Raw genomic sequence first — 18,485 nt, 5'->3', positions numbered from 1 at the left:
TAGATTCCTATTATTTTGGACATGATTGCTTGTATTTTTCTCATTTTTAACATTTATATTTTTAATTTTATTCAACTTTATTCAACAAAAATTTCCCATGTATTTCAATGGGGAGACCCTTCAAATTCTCATTCAACTTACTCATTTTTAAACTCTTACTACTTCAACATACGTTCACATAGAGCCACCATTCAAACTTTAAAACGAAGACAAGACATTCAACTATTCAACTTGTATTTATCTTTTCAATATCTATTATACTTTTTCTTCAGTTCCAGTTTAAGTTTCATGATGTTTTTTCACCCGTTTCAGAGTTTATAATGGGTGTGTATGGGACGGAATGTTGGGGCTAGAGTGAGGCAGCTCAACTGCTAGAGTGAGAGGAGCAAAAAAAATAATCTTAAAATCTTTTTTAAAACTGCTGCTGTGTCCGCAGCGTTTGCTCTACAGGTATGATTTTACCCTCAAAACGTAGCCATGGCTGTCCTCTTTCATCCAATGTGTTTACTATTGTACTAGGTGTTATGGTTCTTTCATAAATGTCACCAATGCACAGCCTCCTCCCTCCAACTCTTCCATAGACTCTAATGTTAAAATGGCTCAGAAGGTTCGTTTGAAAATCAGAAGAGCATGGTGTCTTTCCACTGTCACCACGTCCATATAATAAATTCCACAGACATGAAAACTGAGAATTTGGTAGACTAGACATTGCTGTCGCTCACAGTGAAAGAATTTTGTCAATACGACTTTTACTTTTCATTTGGGAACGATTTGTTTCGGCCTGACTTTTCTGTTCATTTTAAGCAGCAAAAGTGAGGTGCATGTCTGTGTACGTGTGTATGGAGCCATTGGGTGCAGTCACTATAGCAACCAGGCTCACACCTGCCTGCTTAACGAGCTCTGCCTGCCACTGTGCCAAGATTCATCTTAAACACTTCTCTTTCAACTGCTGCTGTGTCCACAGTGTTAAAGCCATCATTTTACCCTCAAAACGTCGCCATCGTTGTTCTTTTTCCAACATCTTGTCTTTCAAAGCTCAGAGATGTAAACTTTTTAAACTGTGTGGGTCCAAGTGGAGGGATCACATTTTAGTCATTCAGTGATTCAAAGAATATGACCTTTTAATATTCTTTCAGATGTTTTCTGACTAAATGTTCTTTTCTCATTTCTTAGGTTTTTCTAATTTACAATTAAAACATTTTCAGCTTTTTTCCAACTTCTTCTTCTGTGTAACCTTCAGCTTTTAGCAGTTCAGCACTTTTGTTTTCAGGTTAAATTCGTTTTTTTTTTTTTTTTTTTTTTTAATGTCATTCAATATTTTTAACTCAAAATTCAGCAATTAATTCATTTCAGTGCATACATTCAGATTCAAGCATTCACACTGCAGTTTCTTCAGAAAATGCACTTTCTAGTTAGTGTGAATGCTTGAAAAGCATTCACAGTATTGTTATTCGAATCTTTATTATTATTATTATATTTTATTATTTTTCCGTACGTTTTTTGAAAGCCTACTCCTTCAAAACCGTTCAACTTAGAAAAACCATTCAAACACCGTTAGATTCCTATTCTTTTGGACAACACTGCTTCTATTTTTCATATTTTTAACATTTATATTTTTAATTTTATTCAACTTTATTCAACAAAAATTTATAATGTATTTCAATGGGGAGACCCTTCAAATCCTCATTCAACTTACTCATTTTTAAACTCTTACTACTTCCACATACATTGACATAGAGCCACCATTCAAACTTTAAAACGAAGACAAGACATTCAACTATTCAACTTGTATTTATCTTTTCAATATCTATTATACTTTTTCTTCAGTTCCAGTTTAAGTTTCATGATGTTTTTTCACCCGTTTCAAAGTTTATAATGGGTGTGTATGGGACGGAATGTTGGGGCTAGAGTGAGGCAGCTCAACTGCTAGAGTGAGAGGAGCAAAAAAATTAATCTTAAAATCTTTTTTAAAACTGCTGCTGTGTCCGCAGCGTTTGCTCTACAGGTATGATTTTACCCTCAAAACGTAGCCATCGCTGTCCTCTTTCATCCAATGTGTTTACTATTGTCCTAGGTGTTATGGTTCTTTCGTAAATGTCACCAATGCACAGCCTCCTCCCTCCAACTCTTCCATAGACTCTAATGTTAAAATGGCTCAGAAGGTTCGTTTGAAAATCAGAAGAGCATGGTGTCTTTCCACTGTCACCACGTCCATATAATAAGCTCCACAGGCATGAAAACTGAGAATTAGGTAGACTAGACATTGCTGTCGCTCACGGTGAAAGAATTTTGTCAATACGACTTTTACTTTTCATTTGGGAACGATTTGTTTCGGCCTGACTTTTCTGTTCATTTTAAGCAGCAAAAGTGAGGCGCATGTCTGTGTACGTGTGTATGGAGCCATTGGGTGCGGTCACTATAGCAACCAGGCTCACACCTGCCTGCTTAACGAGCTCTGCCTGGCACTGTACCAAGATTCATCTTAAGCACTTCTCTTTCAACTGCTTCTGTGTCCACAGTGTCACAGCCATCATTTTACCCTCAAATTGTCGCCATTATTGTTCTTTTTCCAACACCGTATCTTTCAAAGCTCAGGCATTTAAACTTTTTAAACTGTGTGGATCAAAGTGGAGGGATCACATTTGAGTCATTCAGTGATTCAAAGAATATGACCTTTTAATATTCATTCAGATGTTTTCTGACTCTAAATGTTCTTTTCTCATTTCTTAGGGTTTTCTAATTTACATTTAAAACATTTTCAGCTTTTTTCCAACTCCTTCTTCTGTGTAACCTTCAGCTTTTAGCAGTTCAGCACCTTTGTTTTCAGGTTAAATTCGTTTTTTTTTGTTTTTTTTAAATCTCATTCAATATTTTTAACTCAAAATTCAGCAATTAATTCATTTCAGTGCATACATTCAGATTCAAGCATTCACACTGCAGTTTCTTCAGAAAATGCACTTTCTAGTTATTATTATTATATTTTATTATTTTTCCGTACGTTTTTTGAAAGCCTACTCCTTCAAAACCGTTCAACTTAGAAAAACCATTCAAACATCGTTAGATTCCTATTATTTTGGACAACATTGCTTCTATTTTTCTCATTTTTAACATTTATATTTTTAATTTTATTCAACTTTATTCAACAAAAATTTCCCATGTATTTCAATGGGGAGACCCTTCAAATTCTCATTCAACTTACTCATTTTTAAACTCTTACTACTTCCACATACATTGACATAGAGCCACCATTCAAACTTTAAAACGAAGACAAGACATTCAACTATTCAACTTGTATTTATCTTTTCAATATCTATTATACTTTTTCTTCAGTTCCAGTTTAAGTTTCATGATGTTTTTTCACCCGTTTCAAAATTTATAATGGGTGTGTATGGGACGGAATGTTGGGGCTAGAGTGAGACAGCTCAACTGCTAGAGTGAGAGGAGCAAAAAAATTAATCTTAAAATCTTTTTTAAAACTGCTGCTGTGTCCACAGCGTTTGCTCTACAGGTATGATTTTACCCTCAAAACGTAGCCATCGCTGTCCTCTTTCATCCAATGTGTTTACTATTGTACTAGGTGTTATGGTTCTTTCATAAATGTCACCAATGCACAGCCTCCTCCCTCCAACTCTTCCATAGACTCTAATGTTAAAATGGCTCAGAAGGTTCGTTTGAAAATCAGAAGAGCATGGTGTCTTTCCACTGTCACCACGTCCATATAATAAACTCCACAGGCATGAAAACTGAGAATTCAGTAGACTAGACATTGCTGTCACTCACGGTGAAAGAATTTTGTCAATACGACTTTTACTTTTCATTTGGGAGCGATTTGTTTCGGCCTGACTTTTCTGTTCATTTTAAGCAGCAAAAGTGAGGTGCATGTCTGTGTACGTGTGTATGGAGCCCTTGGGTGCAGTCACTATAGCAACCAGGCTCACACCTGCCTGCTTAACGAGCTCTGTCTCTCACTCTGCCAAGATTAAATCAAAAATGTGTGTTACATCTAAGCAGTTGTAGTAAGATTAACTTTTTCAATAGGTACAATAAGACAGGTTTGACAGGCTTTTGCCACAGATTAACAGTATGTCAGTAGTTAATATAGGCTAACTGAATAGAGACCTGAATTATTGCCCTGTTAAATTCAAGTTGATTGTGTATTGGTGGACTTGTCTTCTCCACACAGGTTTTTCATACCTCGGCAGTTTTAGTCAGTTGATGACTTTAAAATAATCTTTTCTGACTGGATAATTAAAGCTCACAGCATCTACCTGTCTGTAGTGTATTTTCCCACATTTTAAATAATCGAATCTCATTTAATGTCTCTGTTTTTAGTCTGTATAGTTTATCTCCCCACGAATACGCTCAAAGTAGTCTTAAAATAAAATCCATAAAACAGTTCAAGATGACATACTTTTTATTTGCTAATTTAATGCCAGTTGCCCTCTTTCCTGAGTATAAGCGAATGAGTGACATAAAGAGAAAAAGTACCAATTTGTATGCTGGTGAGTCTTGTGTATTTTTTTCTCTGTCTCTCTATGACAGAGAAATATATATGCTCATTATTGATGTTCAAACTGATGCTCAAATTTCCAAGCACCACCTGAACGCCTCATCAGTCTTTAACTAATCACTGCACCAACTGCCGTCATTCCGCTTTGCTCTCTGCTGTGGTAAGTACAATACACTCAGTACAGCACTGTTTTAATTTTATGATGGTAAAAATACATGTTTGACATTTAAACTCACATATCAAGTCTTTTTAAAGTTCAACAGAGTTCAAAGAATAAAGAAAGCAAAAAAAGAACCTTTGCTACCATTTATATAGGTTTATGACTTTTGCTGTTAGCAGCAGTGCTAACGCTAGCTTCAATGCTAATGCTAGCTATAGTGCTAACACTAGCCTTAGCAGTTGTTAACTGACAAAAAGAATATTCTTGTGATATTCCTGTGATATTTATTGGCGGTCAGTGAGACAAAAGTAACAAATGAGATTTATTATTGCCATTGTGGCTCAGTTTTAACAGTAAGAGTACTTCATGACTTTTGCTGTTAGTAGCAGGAATGCTAACGCTAGCTTCAATGCTAACGCTAGCTTCAATGCTAATGCTAGCTATAGTGCTAACACTAGCCTTAGCAGTTGTTAACTGACAAAAAGAATATTCCTGTGATATTCCTGTGATATTTATTGGCGGTCAGTGAGACAAAAGTAACAAATGAGATTTATTATTGCCATTGTGCCTCAGTTTTAACAGTAAGAGTACTTCATGACTTTTGCTGTTAGTAGCAGTGCTAATGCTAGCTTCGATGCTAATGCTAGCATCAATGCTAACGCTAGCTATAGTGCCAACACTAGCCTTAGCAGTTTTTAACTGACAAAAAGAATATTCCTGTGATATTCCTGTGATATTTATTGGCGGTCAGTGAGACAAAAGTAACAAATGAGCTTTATTATTGCCATTGTGCCTCAGTTTTAACAGTAAGAGTGCTAGTTCTACCAGCAGTGCTAACACTAACTGAAGTTAGTGTTAGCACTTAGCGATGCTAAGGGTAGTAACAGTCTAACAGTAGCCTTATATAAGTACTTAAATAAATACTTCAGTTAATTAGTTTGAATTATAAAATGGCTGCTGTATCAGCTGGTGTGCTATATTACTCTATAATTACCCTGCTGACTATAAGTTCAGTGTATCATGTCGTGTGGGCTTTGTTTTTTTGTTAGTCTGATAAAACTGTACAGACAACTAACATGTTATTTCTTGTCTTACACTTTCAGGAACTTGACTCACATCTGTGCTTTGCCTGGTAGGTGTGCACATACTGTTAGAGAAGTACACCAAAATTTTAAAAAAATAATCTGACTAATATAAGCTTTAAAGTGATGGGTTCAAACTTTGTGCTAGACCTTTTAAACACATTTTTATAATAAAGACACATAAGTTCAGCTTAACAATTGGGCTAAAATATTTTTTTCGTACATTTTTGCACATTACATGTGATTAGTTAACAATTCACTCAGTCATATTTGTATTTAAAAATATTATTGCTGAATTTAATTAAATATTTATTCTTTTAAAAAGTGCCAAATTGCTCAACTTTTTGCACATGGCAGCCGACAACAGTTTAGCTTGAATATTTGTTTTGTCCTTTTTCAGTAGTCACAATTAGTTCATACAATTACCATGTGATATAATTTTATTAAAAAAATTTTTTTCTTGTTTTTTGTTCACAGTGTGCAGAAGAAGAACAAGGACCAGATCTCCAGTCTTCTATCTCACATCCCAACCCCCCAACCCCTCTATCTTCTGTCCTACTCCACCTGTTGTCTCTGCCTTCTTTCCATCTGTATTTCACCCTGTGGTTTGTGAGAAATTTTGCCAAACCAAGAATCTTATTGCGGTTTGATTTAAAGCCGTGTCTCTCCTGCTCTGTCTGTTCTCTCTGCTAAATTTTCTCTCTACCTGTTTTTCACTCTTTGGCTTGCTGCTGAAAAATGCACAAGCCAATAAAACAATAAAGAGTGCATATTTTGCCTCAACCTGAGAACAAACTGAACAAACAAAGAAAACTCTGCGGTTTGATTTAAAGCCGTGTCTCTCCTGCTCTGTCTGTTCTCTCTGCTAAATTTTCTCTCTACCTGTTTTTCACTCTTGGCTTGCTGCTGAAAAACGCCAAGCCATTAAAGCAATAAAGAGTGCATATTGCCTCTACCTGAGAACAAACTGAACAAATAAAGAAAACTCTAATTCACGGTTTGATTGTGATTTCCCAGCCGTGTTTCTCCTGCTCTGTCTGTTCTCTCTTCTAAATTTTCTCTCTAGCTGTTTTTCACTTTGCGCTTGCTGCTAAGTTGTGCCAAGCCAATAAAGAGAGTGCATATTATTCTCTTGACTGACAAACTGTCAAACAAACAAAGACATCTGTTTCTGAGAAATAAAAACTGAAATATAAAGACAAAGAAAACATCTCCTGCTCTGTGCCACTCTTATTTTATAAACATATTTTCTAAAGACTAAGAGAAACACTTGTGTAAAAATGCCAAGGAAGCAGAAAAAGTCACAAGCTGCAAAACAACGCTGGAAGAAGTTCCATGAGTTTTATGAAGTACCAACATGTGAACAAGCTGAGTGTGATTTTCCTCAGAGCTCTGCAGAAGACTTTGTGTCTGCAAAGACCAATGCTGATGGTGTCAAACAGGCAGGTCAACATGTTCCTGCACATGTACAACAGGTATCCTATGCAGATGCTGTAAAGATTGGATTGCAGCATGAATTTAATGATCATCAGGTAAACCATAGAGACCAACCTGAGGTGTCAAGTGCCCCACAGGTGGGTTATGCTGATATTGTAAAAAGAGGCCGTCACAGTGATGTGGCAGGACCATCTCATGCAGAAAGAGTGAACTTTGAAAACCAGCCCTCTGTTACACATATCTGTGCATCTCACAGCCAGGCTCATCCCAAATATGGAGACTCCAGAAACAAGCAGTGCACATGTAACTCACTCACATTTCTTGCTTTCCTTCATGAGAATGATAACATGACTACAGCTGACCTTAATCTGGTCTTGGATAAAGGTGATGTGATGTACAAAGAGGCCAAGAAAAGATTTCCTAAAAATATTCATTTGGCAACCGATGAGCTGCCAGACAAAGTTGATGCTCGCTGGTCTATGTATGATGTCGACATGACACAGCCTTCCCGGTATGGGACATTTGAAGAACCTCCAGAGGAGGCAGTAGATACCTTTCTCAGCTTAGAAGCAGGACTGAGCTGCCTGTTGTCAGATGTGCAGTATGCCTTATTGATTATGAGTGGATTGTGTATCGCAGTGTTCCGATCCACATCAGGCAAATATGGTTTCTTTGATCCACACTCCAGAACACCCAGTGGTCTTCCTCTACTACTACAGTCACGTAATCGTGGTACAGCAGTGATGCTGAAATTCACTCTCCTCAGTGACATGATTAAGAGGATCCAAGATTCTTATGAAATGATGGAGATATCACCCTCTTGTAACTATGAACTGAAGCCTGTGCAGTTCTACAGTATGAGCACAGTGAACCTGAGTGATACTATCACAGACACAGTCTGCAGACCAACAGCTGCCACTGCTGTGGCATCTACTCACTCTGATACAACTGTTGATGAAGCAAACTCCTCTACTCCAAGGAGAAACACAACGACTGATCTGACTGAGAACATCTTTTGTCAAATGTCCATTTGTACGCCACCGGTGAAACAAAAAGAAGTCCACGTGACTCAGTTCACATCATATGAAGATCAGAATGAACCTCCTAATATACCAACTGAAGAACTATGCAGTGAATTAAGTTTCCTTCCATCAAGGGATGCTTTTTTATGTCAATCAAATGCTGCAATAACAAATGTTGCTTCCTGTGATCTTTCTGATATAGTTTTACAAAAACTGAAAAAAGTTAATAAACAACCAAGGCAAAAAATGAGAAGAAGATTAATGGCATCAGAGAAACCCAGAAATCAGAGAAAAGAAAACCAAAAAAGGAAAGAACGACAAAAGTATGCTTCAAACAAAGAGTACAAAGAAAAGAAAAAGTCTTGCACAAGCGAGGCATATAAAAACAATCCTGAAGTCAGACAGAAAAAACAACAGTATATTAGAAGACGTTACTGTGAAAATGATGAATTCAGACAGAAACAACAGCAATATATTAGAAGACGTTACTGTGAAAATGATGAATTCAGAAAGAAACAAAAACAATATGTTAAAAAACGTTTTTCTGAGAATGCTACAGTTAGAAAGAAACAACAACAATATATTAAAAGACGCTACTGTGAGAACGATGAATTCAGAAAGAAACAACAACAATATATTAAAAGACGCTACTGTGAGAACGATGAATTCAGAAAGAAACAACAACAATATATTAAAAGACGCTACTGTGACAATGCTGAATTTAGACAAAAACAAAAAAACTATATAACTAAAAGGTATCAAGAAAACCCTGAATTCAGAGAGAGACAGAGATCTCGAGTGACTCAGCGTTATGCACGTGATGACGCATTCAGAGTAAGACACAGACAACTAATGAAACAACTAATGCGAGACAGGTATCAAAGTAATCTTGCATTCAGGATTATGCACAACATGAGATGTGCAATGAAAATAAAAAGGAAATACAGATGGGTGAACAGACAAACCCAAGAGAGTGACAACAGTGTGATCAACGAGGCCATATCTGTGTTCAAATCACAAATCAAAGCTGGACCATCATACCCATGTACTGTATGCTTCAAGGCTTCATTTCCAAACCAAGTGCGACCCTGCACAAGGTCAAAGTATGTCAAAAACCCACATGTAGTTGCAACATGTTTGACAGGAAAGTTTGTTCATGTTTGTGATGAAAACTGCAGAAATGAGCAGTGCAAAGTGCCTGATGAGAGAAAGAGAGAGTGGATATGTCACACCTGCCACGATCATCTTAAAAATGGATCCATGCCAGCACTTGCTGTTGCCAATAAGTTGGATCTTGCTGATATTCCAGCTGAACTTTCTGATCTCAACATACTGGAGAGACATCTCATAGCCAAGTGCATACCATTTGCCAAGATCATTCCTCTTCCCAAAGGCAGACAAAGAGCAATTAGAGGAAATGTGGTCTGTGTCCCATCAGAGGTACAGGAAACTGTTGAAACACTACCTCGATTGAGAATTAATTCTCAGGTGATCAGAGTAAAATTGAAGAGACGCTTGTCTTACAAAGGTCATCAGCTGTTTCAGACTGTAAGCTGGTCTAAACTTGTGCAAGCACTGCATAAACTCAAGCAGATTCATCCACAGTATAAGGATGTGAGCATCAGAGATGATGCTGAGCTGTGTGATCCAACTCTTCCTGATGAAGATGATGAGGATGATGATGATGAAAACATGAATGAGGACGATTATGATGAGGCTGATTTAATGGAAATTGACAGCTGTGAGAAAAATGCACTGAGTGAAGCACAAAATATAAATGAACAGGACATTGACATGTTACCCTGTGATGGTGAACAATCGCATGAACAGATGAGAGATGATTCAGAGCAAGCAGATGGACTGACTAATGGTGGTTTTGCACTCGAGTCCTGTTTGCAGCCCCCTGATGTGGCTGAGGAGATATTATGTTTCAGTGAAGGAATCTACTCTGTTGCTCCTGCAGAGAGAAACAATCCAATAAGTTTTTTCAAAACACCTAAACTGGAGGCCATGGCCTTCCCTGTGCAGTTTCCTACAGGCCAAAACACACTTGATGAAAGAAGGCTGATCAAAGTATCCCCCAGTGGGTATTTCAAATCAAGACTTTTCTGCATTGATGATCGTTTTGCCAAAGACACAAACTATTTATTCTTTGCACAGTTTGTGACTGAAATACACTTGGCTACATCCAGCATGACAGTACAGTTAAGGAAGGCAAAGCCTCTGACCAGAGATGGTAGAAAAATAACCTCAGGCATGTTACAAGATAAACATGAGGTGGAGAAACTGGTGCGAAATAAAGATGCAGTGAGATTCATGCAGCCTCTGAGAGGAACCCCAGCCTATTGGGAGAAAACAACAAGAGATCTTTTTGCCATGATCAGACAGTTGGGAACTCCCACGTTCTTTTGCACATTTTCAGCTGCTGAAATGCGCTGGCCTGAAGTGATTGAGGCAATAACAAGGCAGCAAGGTGAACAAGTGAATTTTGAAGGACTCGACTGGTCAGCAAAGTGTGACATCCTGAGAAGCAATCCTGTCACAACAATGCGCATGTTTGACAAGAGAGTTGAAGCATTATTCAGAGATTTACTCTTATCTCCCGCAGAGCCACTTGGCAAAGTCATTGACTACTTTTACAGAGTTGAGTTTCAGCACAGAGGAAGCCCACACATACACTGCCTCCTGTGGGTAGAAGGTGCTCCTGTGTTTGAGGAGGATGATGAGCAAACTGTTCTTGATTTTATAAACAAATACATCACAGCTCAGCTGCCTGATCCACATAAACAACCTGAACTGTACAAAAAAGTAACAGAAGTGCAAAAACACAGTAAGAACCACACAAAGACGTGCTTTAGGAGTTTAAGCTCCGGGTGCCGTTTTGGTTTTCCCAAACCACCCTGCAATGAGACAATGATCACAAGACCCAGTGAGGATGATGCACTGGAAGTAGAAACGGCAAAGAACAAGCTCAGACCACTGAACCAGCTGCTGAATGAACCTGAAACTGCTTCCATGAGTTTAGAGCAGCTCTTGGAAAGATGCAAGTTGACACATGCAGAATATGAGAGATACCTGAATAAAATGAACATGAGGAGTACGATCATACTAAAGCGTGATCCAAAAGACTCTTGGATAAACGGCTATAATCCACATCTGCTTGAAGCCTGGAACAGTAATATCGACATAAGCTTTGTTTTAGATGCTTTTGGTGCTGCAAATTATTTAATGAAATATATATCAAAAAAAGAGGGCGGGCTATCTGAGTACCTGAAAACTGTCATTGAGAACTCCCATAAGGACAGTGTAAATGAGTGCGATGAAATGAGAGCCGTCATGCAGGCATATTCAAAGAAGCGAGAGATCAGTGCACAGGAGTGTGTTGCTCGTGCATGTGGTCTTCACATGAAGCAATGCTCACGTGCTGTAATATTCATTCCAACTGATGATAATCCTGTGAAAATGAGTCGTCCCCTGTCAGTTCTGGACAACACAACACCTGAGTCTTCCAATGTTTGGATGACATCTTTGAATGACAAATACAAAGCCAGACCTGAAACACCAGAGTATGAGGAGATGTGCATGGCAGACTTTGCTGCTACTTGCAGGATTGTCTATGGCCAACAGAAAAAAGGTAAAGATGTTTTGCCCCTTCTCAATGAGATGGGGTTTGTGCAAAGGCGCAAAAACAATAAGCCTGCTATCATCAGATTTCACCGCTGCTCACAAGAAAAACATCCAGAGCAATATTACGGAAGACTGCTTAAACTGTACCTTCCTCATCGTTCAGACCACGAACTGAAAACACCATCGTTGCCAACCTATCAGGCTTTCTATGGTGCTGGCTGTGTACAGCTGCCAGGTACTGACCGTCTTGAGTACGTGCAACACATTGTCAAAAGAAACAGAGAAAAATATGAGAAAAACAGTGAGGAGATCGAGAGCGCTGTTGAGGAATATGAGCAGAACAGAGGTGTGACTGACGAATGGTGTAATCTGGCACCTGAATCAGATCTCGTAAGGTTGCCACTTGTTGAACAAGAAAGAGAGCGAGACAATGAAAATGAACAGGAAGATGTGCCCGACTACAGCCGTCAGGCTGATGCTTCAACAGAAGTCAGAGCCATCAGGGAACCCCCTGCTATTGATCCCACATTGTTACGTCAGATGTTTCAGAATCTGAACAAGAAGCAAGCCTGCATATTTTATGCAGTTAGAGACTGGTGCATTAAAAGAGTCTGTGCTCTAAATCCAGAGCAGTTTTTCTTTTATATTAATGGTGGTGCTGGAACAGGAAAATCACATCTTATCAAATGCATCTACTCAGAAGCATCTAAGATACTGAGCAAAGTGCCCAGATATGCAGACGACGTTGACATATCAAAACCCACTGTCCTGTTAACTGCTTTCACTGGGACTGCAGCATTTAACATTTCTGGAACAACACTGCATTCTCTTCTCAAGCTGCCTAGAAGCTTAAAACCTCCCATTCAGGGACTTGGCAATCAGCTGGATGAAGTCAGATCAGAACTTTTGAATGCTGAAATAATCGTCATTGACGAAGTGTCTATGGTGTCAAGACATCTGTTTGCATATGTAGATGCAAGACTCAAACAGATCAAAGGGACTCGGAGACCCTTTGGAGGCATGTCAGTCATTGCTGTCGGAGACTTCTATCAGCTACCCCCAGTGCGACAGTCTAAACCTCTCTGTGTGCACGACCCGTCCGAGATCGACCTGTGGCGGGAGCATTTTCAGATGATCACTCTGACTGAGATTATGCGTCAGAAAGATGATGTTGTCTTTGCAGAGATGCTGAACAGAATTCGTGTGAAAGGAAAGTTGGATGAGCTTTGCGAAGCAGATAGAAATTTGTTGTCACAGGCCATAACTGAACCAGCCCTTTGTCCAACTGATGCGTTGCACATTTTTGCAACTAATAAAGAAGTGGATGCACACAACTCTGCAACACTGGCTCTGCTCCACACTCATATCATTGACATCCATGCAGATGATTATAGAAAAGATCCTAGAACTGGCAGAATGGCACTTCAAGACAGACCGTTGAAAGGAGGTAAAAACGAGTTACCAGACACACTGAAAGTTGCAGAAGGAGCTCGTGTCATGCTCACCAGAAACATTGACATACAAAATGGTTTGGTTAATGGAGCTTTTGGAATACTACTTAGAGTAGTTCACTCTGAAAACGACCAACACATCATCAAGCTTGGACTTAAAATGGATAATGAGACATCTGGAAAGAATAACCGCACACCAGCAGACGACATGGTGTACATTGAGAGAGCAGAGGAGAATCTGAAGCAGAAAGGAGTGGTACGAAGACAGTTCCCAGTGAAGCTGGCCTTTGCATGTACAATACATAAGGTACAGGGTATGACAACTACATCAGCTGTTGTCTCTCTTAAGAGCATTTTTGAGCCCGGCATGGCCTACGTAGCTGTCAGTAGAGTGACGTCTCTCAGTGGACTGTATCTTCTTGATATGGAGGAGAAAAAAATATTCACCAACCCAGAAATCACTGCAGCGCTTGAGAACATGAGACAAGCCAACCTTGATGACATGATGCCTCTTCTACACGTGAGGCAAACACTGAGCAGGTCAGAGGTTTTCACCATTGTTCATCATAATACAGAGGGACTGCCAACTCACATTAATGACATCAAAAGTCACCATGAATTGTGTCTAGCAGATGTTTTGTGCCTAACAGAAACACACCTGCGGGGCTCTTTTGTCGCAGAGAGTCTCCACTTGGAAAATTACAATTTGTTCAAACGCAACAGACACCTGTCCTACACAAACTTTCCCCAGATGGCAAACAGAAGTGGTGGTGGAGTTGCTGTTTATGTGAAAAGTGACATTCAAGTGCATGAAAAACAGTACATCCATAATGTAACTGACCTTGAATTTCTGGCTTTAAAGGTTGAAGCACCAGTCAGTGCTCTGATTGCAGTTGTATACAGACCTCCAGACTACACTCTGAGGCCATTCCTGAAAAACCTGGTAAGCCTATTAGACTCATTGGAGATCATGGACTGTCATCCCATCATAGTTTGTGGTGATTTTAATGAGAATGTTTTATCCAGTGCAAACAAACCAATCCTGGAGCTGTTTGAGTCTAGGGGATACGCACAGGTCATCACTGCCCCTACCACAGAGAAGAACACACTGCTTGACCTAATTTTCATTTCTCAGTCAGATCGATGTCTCCATTCTGGAGTCATGAAGACCTACCATAGTTACCATGACCCAGTATACTGTGTATTGTCCTGTGATGATTCATGATCTAGATCTTTGAATACAGTAAGTAATATCTATATTTTTGAATGACTTAAGAAAGTAGAGCGATATTTAAAAGTTGACGCTCTGCATTGCAGTATAATGTTTGAATTGTTTACATAAAATACAATTACATGAATTAAGTAATGATATCAGTAAAAGATGACAATTTTATTTATCACAGAAAATCTAAAATTCACTAACAGTAACCTATAAATGTCAGAAAAATCAAATATAGCAGTTTAAAATGAATAGTGTAGGCATATCCTCTCTGCAGCCAGGCTTCAACACCCTGCCAGGCTGCCCCAGTCTCACTGTGGCTGGGAGGGAGGGAGGGTGGACCAGAGGATTGCCTACACAACACATAAATGTTCAACAGCTTCTTCATTGTTTCTGAGAGAACAATAATGACTAAAGGTTGCTTTTTAAAAAAACAAACAAACAAACAAACAAACAAACCTAATTACAGCAATAATGACAGTTAAGCCACTTTATGTGTGCCTCTATTTTGAAATACTATTTACAAAAATGTTATTATTTTGGTTTGTTATAAACTTTAAACTTTTTCAAAAGTATACGATTATATTTTTGGACAAATCTTTCGATGAAACATACATTTTTATGAGCTTTTATCATGTTTCGGCCAGTGCAATCATCAGGGTGGGTCTGGGTTGATAACTGCACATTTCTGGCCAGAAATGTTTCAGCAGTGTTACATAAGTAGTACATATGTAACACTTGCTTTCTGTTACCAGCTGATACCCTACATTTGTATAGACATTGGATGGTGTGAGGTTGGGGAGTTGAGTGGGGGGGGGGGGTTACGGTGGGAGCTGAGGGGGGGGGGTGTTAGGTTTCCTTTTTTCTTTTTCTTTTTTAAGAGAGACACAGTCCTCCTGTGTCTTCTCCAAGCTTCACATGTAAGATCCAACAGTGTGAAGCACATAGCAGCTAGAAACTGTAATGCCACAGATCAGAGAGGCTTCATCATCACCATCTTCATCGCCGTACGATCAGAGCGTGAGACTTCACATCTGGAGCACAGGAGACATTCTGTGATAAGTCCTCCTTCTAGCTTGTCCCACAAGCAGTCGGTGAGATTTACTCACAACAAAAAGGGTTAATGACATAATTTCCATGAAAACATGTATTCATTCTTTGTAAAGTGTTTAAATTGTGTTTTCACTTGACCTTAGGAGTGTTAGAGTGTATTGTAATGTCTGTACTCAGGTGTTTCCCTCTGTGATCCATCCCCATCAGAGCTGAGACACTCAAGACTGAACAGACTGCACAGTTTCTGTGACCGAGCCTCCAAAACACCTTCTTTGAAACCACTCATGATAGAAGGGCTTCATATTTGCAGCAGCACTACTACAGGTATTCAGTTTATTACAGGATGTGTTTGTTTCTTAGGACCAGCTCTGAGTGCACACTACCTAACATATACACCTTTCTGTTTATTACAAACCAACTACTCTGGATCATACGGCCAGTTGGCAGGAATGTTGCTGCAGGAAAACATCCCTGGAGATCACCATCATTGTCAGACTGACTGTGCCTCCTCTGTGCAGTGTCAAGATCCTCTCTAAATGAGTGTGTAAGTTAACATTTTCATTATTTTATTCCCTTTGACAAGACAAGTATCACTGATATTTACATTTACAACTACATATGTTCCCGTTTTCTGCTCTTCTTTTAAAGTCCTCAGCTATCCTGCTTCTGTGCTGCTTGCCACACATCAAACACTGGCCGGATGACAGGGAGGATCCACTCTGAAGTCACTGGACGTGATGAGGATCATATGGGACTTCATAGTTTCACAGAAACATTGTGCTCTGTGATTACAGGTTTTAAATGGATACAATGACTGCCTCTCTCTGATCAACAGGCTAAAGGATTGTTTTCATTGTTAGTGCTCTGTACAATGTATGCTTATTTAATATTTCATCACAGAGCAAACCTTTATTTATTTAACATTTTTTTTTATTTTGTTTTAATGTTGAATTAACTGTGGGGATTTTTTTAAGTGGGCACTTGGGATGTCATATGACCAGAAATGTGGTAACTGGAATTCAACAGTATGGAAGAAAAAATCTGCTGAGAACGAAACACATACAAAAACCCCCAAGAAAATTCAAATTCATTCCATGTAATCCAATCTAAAACATTTTAAACTGCTGAACAGCAACACAAACAGTGTTAAAAAACAGTGTTAACAGAATGATTATGATGATTTTGTACCAAAGTTTCAGGTCACATGGCACACCTAGTGTGTAGTGTGGAGTATCAGCTGGTAAGTATAGGTTTTTTCATATTTGTGTCCTTAGAGTTTAGATAGATAAAGCCTTGTGTATAATAATTAGTCATAACCACAACTCAAAGTCAGGGACTAACTAAATTTGGGACTTTGTGTCTGAGCCCAGGTTAAAACAATGTGTAAAAAAGCATTTAGTGGCATGGCTGAACAATGCTGTATTGATACTTATTTATCCATGTTCACAAAAAGGACTAATGTGTTTATTTGATTATTTGCATGTGTTAAACTGTGTCACCACCTTAGGCTTTCATTTGAGTTTACTCACAAATCTCTATACAGTTCTCTTTTACCACTGTGTGGACTCTGTTTACATTAAAACATAAAAAAGAATGAGTAATAAAAAGATGTGTAGACAGATCAGAAGATTAAGTAGACCGATAGAAACAGCTGTTCAGCCATGTTCTAAGAAACCAACACAATTTAAAGGTTCAGGATTGTGGTTTTAAAAGTTGAATTTTCATGTATTTCATATGTTGCTCATTATTTTTTATTTAGTTATTTAATTTAGTTATTTTTCTTTATTCTACCAGTCCTTTTCAGAAAGAAGCTGTAAAATATGACTTAAGATTTTTATGTTATTTTCTATGACATACAAAACAAATTGATGTATGTAATACTATTAAACATGATATACACATGTGTATATGTCTGAAAAACATCATGCTGTATATTAAAGTTTGTATTTTCTGCAGAATGTTTGTTCATCTTTTAAGTTCATTTCAATTAGAAGAATATGAACTTTTAATATTCATTCAGAGGTTTTCTGACTCTAAATTTTCTTTTGTCATTACTCATCTTTTTATTATTTACATTTTAAACATGCTTAGCTTTTTCCAACTTCTTCTGTGTGAACATCAGCTTTCAAAAGTTCTGCACTTTTATTTTCAGGTTAAAAATTCTGTATTTTCCAGCTCATTCAGATTTTTAACTTAACATTCAGCAATTAATTCATTTCAGTGCATACATTCAGATTCAAGCATTCACACTGCAGTTTCTTCAGAAAATGCACTTTCTAGTTATTATATTTTATTCTGTATTCCGTACGTTTTTTGTAAGCCTACTCCTTCAAAACCGTTCAACTTAGAAAAACCATTCAAACACCGTTAGATTCCTATTCTTTTGGACAACACTGCTTCTATTTTTCATATTTTTAACATTTATATTTTTAATTTTATTCAACTTTATTCAACAAAAATTTATAATGTATTTCAATGGGGAGACCCTTCAAATCCTCATTCAACTTACTCATTTTTAAACTCTTACTACTTCCACATACATTGACATAGAGCCACCATTCAAACTTTAAAACGAAGACAAGACATTCAACTATTCAACTTGTATTTATCTTTTCAATATCTATTATACTTTTTCTTCAGTTCCAGTTTAAGTTTCATGATGTTTTTTCACCCGTTTCAGAGTTTATAATGGGTGTGTATGGGACGGAATGTTGGGGCTAGAGTGAGGCAGCTCAACTGCTAGAGTGAGATGAGCAAAAAAATTAATCTTAAAATCTTTTTTAAAACTGCTGCTGTGTCCGCAGCGTTTGCTCTACAGGTATGATTTTACCCTCAAAACGTAGCCATGGCTGTCCTCTTTCATCCAATGTGTTTACTATTGTCCTAGGTGTTATGGTTCTTTCGTAAATGTCACCAATGCACAG

General features: G+C 38.2%; 1 protein-coding gene and 1 long non-coding RNA gene across 6 annotated transcripts in view; both read left to right on the top strand.

Moving 5' to 3' along the window:
- Positions 1-18,485, top strand: part of camsap2a (calmodulin regulated spectrin-associated protein family, member 2a) — a 95,932-nt gene that overhangs the window by 29,285 nt on the left and 48,162 nt on the right. The gene's annotated exons all lie outside the window — the stretch shown is intronic.
- Positions 15,768-17,798, top strand: LOC146558816 (uncharacterized). The gene is made up of 3 exons (XR_014888740.1): positions 15,768-15,885; positions 16,002-16,105; positions 16,210-17,798. It is a non-coding gene; the product is annotated as an uncharacterized LOC146558816 (long non-coding RNA).

The sequence above is a fragment of the Mchenga conophoros genome, linkage group LG15 (genome assembly GCF_057382185.1).
Source record: "Mchenga conophoros isolate Kocher_MC1m ecotype Shallow Benthic linkage group LG15, M_conophoros_male_GT1.1, whole genome shotgun sequence".
In the NCBI taxonomy this organism is placed as follows: domain Eukaryota; kingdom Metazoa; phylum Chordata; class Actinopteri; order Cichliformes; family Cichlidae; genus Mchenga; species Mchenga conophoros.
This window is presented reverse-complemented; position numbering and strand designations above follow the sequence as displayed.